The sequence below is a fragment of the Sciurus carolinensis genome, chromosome 3 (assembly GCF_902686445.1).
Source record: "Sciurus carolinensis chromosome 3, mSciCar1.2, whole genome shotgun sequence".
In the NCBI taxonomy this organism is placed as follows: domain Eukaryota; kingdom Metazoa; phylum Chordata; class Mammalia; order Rodentia; family Sciuridae; genus Sciurus; species Sciurus carolinensis.
In genome coordinates, this window is record NC_062215.1 from 149543414 (window position 1) to 149552701 (window position 9288).

A 9288-nucleotide genomic window follows, 5' to 3' on the forward strand; every position below is an offset into this window, starting at 1 on the left:
TTTTTTTAAAAATATTTTTTGTTTGTAGATGGACACAATACCTTTATATTATTTATTTATTTTATTTTTATATGGTACTGAGAATCGACCCTAGGGCCTCACACATGCTAGGCAAGCACTGTACCACTAAGCCACAACCCCATCCCCATCCCCATCCCCATCCCCATCCCCATCCCCATCCCCATCCCCATCCCCATCCCCAGTCTTTTTAATTTTTTAATTTTGAGACAGGGTCTTGCTAAGTTCCTGAGACTGGCCTCAAACTTGTGATCCTCCTGCCTCAGCTTCTCAAGTCACTGAGATTATAGGCATGCACCACTGTACTCAACTCTAAAAGTTTTAATGATGAATGAGAATAAGAAATCAAAGCCCTGGCCTACCTACTATGAGGAAACTAATAACAGACCTGCTGTACCTGCATAGTGCTATCCTATCAGACTTAGGGTGAACTAGAAGTTGACTGGCTCTGGGGGGATTGGCACATCACCTGGAAGACCGAATTGTGCATTTATTGTAATATAGTCCAGGATGGGTGATGTTCCTTAGTTCTGCATACTCTGGAAGGAAAGATATCTTCATCCTGAACCTTCAATTATTCTTACAAATAACATTTCAAAAAGAATGGAAATAAAGATGAGATGCAGTGTCCATGCCTGTAATTCCAGCAACTCAGAGGGGGAGAGAAGGGGGAGAGGGAGAGATTCTACTCTCTCCAGATAGAAAATACATACCCAAAGCCCCACCCCAATTCCCATGTCCTCCAGTCACACCCTCCCTGCCTCCAGTTACTACTCAGTTAATCCCATCAGGGATTAATTCACTGATTAGGTCGAGACTCTCAAAACCCAATCATTTCTCCTCTGAACCTTCTTATATTGTCTCATGTGAGTTTTGGGGGGACACCTCACATCTTAACCATAACATTTTTTTTTTTTGTAAACAGCTGCCAAAAAATAATCTTTCTGCCTTCACTCTTGGTGCTTTCAATCATTCCTTTTTTCATTAAGCAAGTATTTGAGTGCCCACTATGTTCAGTATTACACTGTTCTAGAGATTCCAATGTCACACAAGTTGAGCAGGGTCCTTGTACTTAGGTAACTTCCAAGTGCATTAGGAATTAGACATTTCACAGATATTTTCCCAATTATATAATTACAATAATTTTTTTTTGGTCCTGGGATTGAACCCTGGGATACTCTATCACTGAGCTACATCCCTCAGTCCTTTTATTTTTATTCTGAGACAGGGTCTTGCTAAGTTGCTGAGGCTGGACTCAAACTTGTGGTCCTTCTGCCTCAGCCTCCTGAGTCATTGGGATGGCAGGTGTGTGCTACCGCACTTGGCTAACAGTGGTGAATTATTAGGCAGTCTAAGGAACTATGGTAGAGTAAGATGGCATTGCAAAGGAAGGGACTTCATCAGATGGGAGGGCTTCCTAATAAAGATGTATGTGAGCTAGTTTTCAAGAATGAGTAGAAATCAACTCATTGAGGGGGAATAGTGTGAGGATAAGGTAGGGAAAACAACCAAAAAAAAAAAAAAAAAAACCCAAAAAAGTCTTCAGTGAATATATGCTATTTTTTCCATTATAAGCTACAAGGAAAGAAGATGCTCTGAAGGAGAAAGTAGATGATTTATGCCTGGAATTAGCTGGGCCACAGGTGAAGAGAGCCTCCTTAAGCATACAGTCAACAGAGTAAAGTGTAGATGTGAGATGGTGTAAAGAGACTTGACTCTAGTGACATCATTTGTGCTTCTGGATCCTACTAAGCCTGAACTCTTTCAGGTTTGCTACTTTGACCTGTTAGCTATTGACAGTTTTATTTAGTTTTTCTTAAGTAAGTTTAATATGGATTTCTATCACTTGCATATGAGAGTCCTGACTTACAAAAAAGGGGAGGGGTGGGACAGAGGTACAGGAAAGAGGCAACTAACAGAACATGAAAACTGTAGGCAACTAAGTACCAACCCTCATACTCCTGGGTTGGTACAGATTTGCCCTGTTTAATCATGTGACAACTTTTGCCTGACAATTAATCGTTGGCCTTGTTTATAAAGTTTATTAGAGATGTTCATTCATGTTGAGTTTCTGACTGGTAAAGAAGCTTATGGCTTGGAAGACAATTTGTATTAAAATATAAGATTGGTTTAGTTTTTAAAATTATTGCTTAGAAAGATACATCACCAATGGTAATAGAAGACTTGCCACTAATGGAGCAGGTAAACATACATGGTAGGATGGTTTACAAAGAAAGGGAAATGATTGTCACAATAAGGTATGGTCATCTCAGCAAATGAAATGAGTATCCAAATATGGATTGACTAGGATCCTAAAGTACTACTTCTATGATGTATTTCAAAGTGTTAATCAAACATTCTAAATATATCCTACATGCATGCATTAAGTATTAATGTATTAGGTGACATAAGGGAGAGTAATTTCAGAATCATAATTTTAGCAAGAACAGTTTAGCATCAAACTAACCAAATCAAATTAAACCAATTAAATCAAATCATAAATTCATTTTATATTATGTTGAGAAATGTTTTATGAAATAATAAGTAGAATTTGCTTGATAACTGAAATGACTTTATTTCTGATTTTACCAAACTATTAGGATCCCATTAGGCAAAAAGAGTATACCACTATGTAAGAATTTAAATCTCAGTCATTTGACAAATGAACTAAATGAGAGGAAAGTTTTCAAGGTAAGAAAAATAAACCAAATAGCATAACATCTGATTCACAATCTGGTTTCTGGATATGGGAATGTGGCTAAGTTACATTTACATTTGATGCTAATGGCTCAGTATAGATAGTAATCAAGTATTGTGATGTTTGGCATCTTTAGACCAACTTGGATAGAGAAGACAAGTATTTAGAAAGCCCCAAAATTCTGTGTCTTTTTTAATTTGTTCTTATTGGTTATATAAATTCTGTATCTTTTAACAGCCTGTTACTAGAACATAAAGTCAGTAAGTAGGTTTGAAAGAGATTTGTTGATAATACTGGCATAGAAATAGTCCTAAAATAAATGAGAAATAAATATATTAATGAAATTTAAGTGGGAGCAATCATAGCTACTTTTTTTGCAGAAATTGATGTTAACCTTAAATTTGATATGAAAATGAAAGAGACCTATTGTAGTCAAAATGACCTTAAGAAAAAATGAAGTAATATGATTCACACTTCTTGATTTCAAAACTTAACTATGGGGCTGGGAGATGTAGCTTACTGGTATGTTTGGCATGTGCAAGGCCCTGAGACTGATACCCAGTACCACAAAAAAACAAAAACTTGACTACAGGTGACAATAATCAAGACAGTGCAATATGGGTCTAATCATGTATATAAAAATCAATGAATAGAATCAAAAGCAGAAGTAAGTACATATATTTAGGGTCAATTAATTTTTAAATTTAACTTAAATTTACTTAAACTGATATAAAAACAAAAAAATTATACATACTAAGGGGGTAACTTCATTAGTCAATGATTTCTGATGTTCATGACAAGATAATTCGGCAAAAGATAGTCTTTTCAACTAATGATGTTACGACACATAGATATCCACATGCAAGAAATAAATTAAAAAATAAGTTTGGGCTCTAGCTCACAGTATATACAAAAACAACTCAAAATGGATGTAAGGTCTAAAAGTAAAAACTAAAACTACAAAACTCTTAGGAGGAAACATAGAAATTATTGTACATGACCTCAGAATGGGGAATAATTTCTTTGATATGACACCAAAAGTATAACAAAATAAAACACAGATAAATGAGACTTCACTAAATTTAAAATTTTTGTGTTTCAAAGAACAACATTAATGAAGAGAAAGGACAATCCACTGAATGAGAAAAAAAATTTGCAAACCATATATCCAATAAAACTTTATATCCCAAATGTCCAAAGAATTCAACAACAGTAACAAAAATAAGCTAGGGATCTGAATAAACATTTTTTCCAAAGAAAATATACAAATGGACATCTAGTACATGAAAAGATGTTCAACATCCTTACCATTAGGGAAATGTAAATAGAAACCACAATGAGAAACCACTTATGTACACACTAGGATGGCTAAAATATAAATGACAAAAATATTTAGATAAATGAATAATATATGTAATTGTGTAAACTGGTACAAACTTTTTAAAAAAACATATATATATATATATATATTAAGATAGTTTCAAAATACACTTATAAAAAAGGGGGTGTTGTGGGTACGTAGCTGAGTAGTAGAGCCTTTGCCTAGCATATGTGAGGCTGTAAGTTTAATCTCCAGTACAGCAAAAAAGTATAAAAATAAATAAATACATAAATAAATAAAAGGAGTTTGATGTGCTATACGTGTTTGAATATTGAATCGAGGGCTTTGTGTGTGGGTGGTTGGTACTACATAGATACTGTGAAGGATGAAATAATGAAAAAAAAGAATATTATATGCTTTTGAAACATGTATTTAAAAAATTGTATAACATCATTCCCTCTGCAAAATTACATTCTTGCCAAGTAGTAAATCAAGTTACACAAGCAAGCGTCAATTTTTAGCTTCTTCTATAGATGCCTTATCTATCGCTCCTAGATAAAGATCAGAGTGTCTTTCATATAGGAATTTCAAAGCAGTTTGAAGACTTTAATTAGTTCTCATAACAACAACTCTGTGAAGCGAGTGTGTTTTATTATGTCTATTATCCACATGAGAAGACTGACAGGCTGAAAGATTTCCCAGTATCCCTTGCTTCCTTATTGTTAGTGAAACTAATAATGTTATTACTTCATTAGCAATTTTTTTTGTGTGGTGTGTGTGTGATAAAGCAACTGTTTGGTGAATAAACCAAACTAAAATAACTGTTCACATGTCAAATATTTAAAAAATACAACTATTTTTAATTTTTGTACTACTAAACAATCTGGAGTTTTTTAAATTATTTTATACCCCAAAGGTTGACTGGAACAATGTTTTCTAAACTGAATTCTATTTGAAAATACATAAATAAATCATCAGAGGTGGAGTTTGATTGTAGTGTCATTTAAAATCTGCTTTGGGTATTTCTTCAATTACAAGAAATATAGCAACTGGTGGGGAGTAACTCTGTGGTGGAGCACTTGTCTCCCATGTCTCTGAGACCCCAGGTTCAATCCCTGGCACACAAAATAAATAACGAAGCACAATAAACAAAACAAGAAATGTACTTACAAATGAAGTAACATGGCTTAATGGGTAGGAGATCACATTGTAGGATAAACGTCGTGGCACATCTTGAGGCTAAGACACAGTGTATGTGTGTGTACATGGTGTTTGTGTGTTACTGGGGTCATTCTAACAGTAGGCAACATCCCAAACCCCCCTTTTTTTTTTTTTTTTTGGGTGCTGGGGATCGAACCCAGGGCCTGGCAAGCACTCTACCGACTGAGCTATTTCCCCAGCCCCCCAAACCCCTTTTTAAAATTTTGTTTTGAGTCAAGGTCTTACCAAGTCACCAAGGCTGACCTCAAGCTTGTGACCCTCCTGCTTTAGCCTTCTAAGCAGCTGGGATTAACATATATTCTTGAAAAAAGGCAGGGTTAAAATGCCTTTCATGGGCTGGGGTTGCAACTCAGTGGTAGAATGCTTGCCTAGCAAGTGTGAGGCACTGGGTTCAAGTCTCAGCACCGCATATAAATAAATAAATAAAATTGTCGGGGTTTCCGGGACCCCCAGCCTTGGGCACGGTCAAGAGGCGCATGGCGCTGAGCCAAAAGCGGCCAGCTATACCGTAAACAACCAGCGAATTCCATGATTGGCTAGTTAACGATGTGGTTAGAGCATGCCCCCCTCGTGTACCTATTCCCTATGCCTGCAGCTGTCGGCGCATTTACCTCGTGTGCTCTCCCCTGATTGGTTGAAGTGTATATAAGCTTGATGGGTGGGGGAGTAGAGCGAGAAGCTGAGAGTAGGAGAAGCTGAGAGTAGGAGAAGCTGAGAGTAGGAGTAGAAGCGGGAAGAAGACGTGCGAGCGAGGGCGAGAGCGAGTGGGAGAAGCGGAGCGGCCGAAGCAGGCGTGAAGCCGAGCGGGAGCCAGAAGCAGGCGTGAGCCGAGCGGGAGGAGACGCGAGCGGCCGAAGCAGGCGAGAGTTAAGCAGAGGGAAAGAGAGCGAGAGAAGAAAAGAGAGAAGGGGATAGAAAAGAGGGAAAGAAAGGAAGACTGTGCACAATAAACATCCAAAGCTTCAGACGTTTGTCGTGTCTCTCTCTGCGGGCAGAGGGAACGCGATATAAAATAAAGGTTCATCAACAACTAAAAAATACTTTAAAAAAAGCCTTTACTTATGCCAGGTATTTTAACGTACAGGATGATGAGGTAGTTCTAACCATTACATTTCTCATTTCACAGATAAAAAGAGAAACTGATAGAATTATTTAACATTACATAGAAGGCTATAAAAGGCAGGATTCTAACTATCAAATCAGTAATGCCATTTGTGGGTGTGTGTGTGTTAGTTACTGAGGATTGAACCCACAAGTGTTCCACCTCTGAGCCAAATCTCCAGTTCTTTTTATTTTTATTTTGAGACAGAGTCTCACTAAATTGCTGAGGCTGGCCTCAAATTTGTGATCCTCCTGACTCAGTCTCTTGAGTAGCTGGGATTACAGGCATTCCTTCTGCCCTTGAGCCTACCTATAATGCCATTTACTTTTTTTATTTTTTATTTTTATTTTTTTGGTACTGGGGATTGAACTCACCACTGAGTCACATCCCCAGCCCTTTTTATTTTTTATTTTGAGACAGATCTCGCTAAGTTGTTTAGGGCCTTGCTAAATTGCTGAGGCTGGCTTTGAACTTGGGGTCCTCATTCCTCAGTCTCCCAAGTTGCTGGAATTACAGGTGTGAGCCACTGCATCTGGCACAATAATGCCATTTAATTTAATTTTTTAAAAGTAGATATATAGTTTTTAAATATATATTTTTAAATATATAGTTTTAGTTGATGGACTTTTATTTTATTCATTTATTTTTATGAGGTGTTGAGAATTGAACCCAGTGCCTCACACGTGCTAGGGAAGTGCTCTACCACTGAACCCAACACCTGCCCACAATAATGCCATTTAATGCTATACTATTTTCCTTTCCTCATGTCCTTCCCTGCACTGGAACACTTGAATCAGTTGTGTGATTTTAATCTGTCATGTTTGTTTGTTTGCTTGTTGGCTTTGCAGTGCTTGGAATAGAACCCAGGGCCTCAGGGCTTCGTGCATGCCAGGCAAGTGCTACCACTTAGCTACATTCCCAGCCTCCTGCTTTTTGAACTCTATATTTATAAATGTATCAATTTAAACTATTGTTATAACCAATTTAATTTTTGATAAAATTTGTATGCATCACTGTGAAACTTTTTTTTCTATCCTTGTTTTTACTTTATTGAAATGTTTATGCTTAAGATTACATTTTTTTATGTACATTTTAAAACGAAATTCATTTCAGGGGCTGAGGTTGTAGCTCAGTGGTAGAGGACTTGCCTAGCACGTGCGAGGCACTGGGTTCCATCCTCAGCACCACATAAAAATAAAATAAAGGTATTATATCTATCTACAACTTAAAAAAAAATTTCATTTCAGTCATTGGGTATTTGTTTGTGTTTGTTCTGTCGTGGTGGGGATGAACGCAGGTCCTTCACATGCTAGGCAAACATTCTAACACTAAGATATGTCCCCATCCCCAGTCATCAGGTTTTTATCTTCATCAAACTATCAATTTTAACAACCGCTATTGTGAGCTTTCTTTTATAGCTATGATTTCCATGAAGCTCGATTTTTCTCTCTGTCAAAACATTCATCGGGTTAAAATGCTAGAGTCCACATATTTTCTTTTTGCCTGGGATTTAAGAACTCTGCAAGGGTCATTTCTTATGATAGAGATGATGAGACAAGTAATACCTGTTCCAGTCCATTCGTGGAGGCGCCAATGCGAATAGATGTGAAAGCGCTTTGTAATCTGCCAAGTTAAATACAGTGCACTTCACTGACTGTTAAAACAAGTCACAGAAACCCATCTTCCTGGAACTGCTCTGGGAGGCAAGCACCTTCTTATTTCTACTCATTAAAAATGCCTGCAGATTTCTGTTGATTTCCTAAGTATGGCCTAGGAAGGCAGTGGCTTTACTCACAGATTGCTTGTCATTTGTTTTCCATTCTGATCTTAATTTTTCTTTCTCTAGCCCTTGTACTGCAATGTGTTGTGAAGTAGAGACCAGCTTTTGCACCGTGATGGATTCCTACCATTAGTTACCAGTTGCATCATCTCTGTTGCTGTAATTGTTGCATGGGATTGAGTGCTCGCATTACTGGCTGGCAGTTCTTTGAGAAAAATTAAAACAAACCTGTCACCGAAAAGATGATATCTCAGAAGGGGTGCAGACACACTAACTATTATTATGAGATAGTCTCCTCTTATCACAGGTCTGTCTCTTGCCTAATACACCACTGAAAGAGTTTGAAGTGGAATAGAAAAGCCACTGGTTATCTAGGCAAAGTTTACAAATTCCAGGATCTATTTTGAGATCTAAAATTTACAGGTTAAGGTTTTTGTTTCTTTGTTGTTGTTTCTCTGTCATACATCTTAAAACAGCGTAAGATCTCAGGTATTATTTTCAACAAGCCAAATTGTTTATAATATAATGATAATATCAGGTAAAGGCCCATGGGAAAGGAGTGATCTAATTTCATCATCTTGATTTTTCTCCTGCTTCTAAGATTAATATAAGGACTCAAAGTCTTTGTGTGTGTGTGTGTGTGTGTGTGTGATGTTTTTATTCCCCATGCTGGGGATCAAATCCAGGCCTTTATGCGTACTAGGTAAATCTTCTTCCACTGAGCTATATCCCTAGTCTGGTTCTTAATAGTTTAATAGTGCTACAAAATGTCTTCCAGTTGTTTGTTTGTTTGTTTGTTTTTGTCTTTTTTTTTTTTTTTTTTTGGTACCAGGGATTGAACCCAGGGTACTTAACCACTGAGTCACATCCCCAGCCCTATTTGTATTTTATTTAGAGACAGGGTTTCGCTGATTTGCTTAGGGCCTTGCTAAGTTGCTGAGACTGGCTTTGAACTTCCTGCCTCACCCACTGGAGCTGCTGGGATTACAGGTGTGAGTCACCACACCTGACTTCCAGTTTTTTTTTTTTTTAATAATTTCCTAAATTTGTTCTTTTTAGATATACATGACAGTAGAGTTCTGCCTTTTAAAACAATTTTGTCAGTGGGGTACAGTGGAGCAAGCCTGTAATCCCTGAGGCAAGAGGAT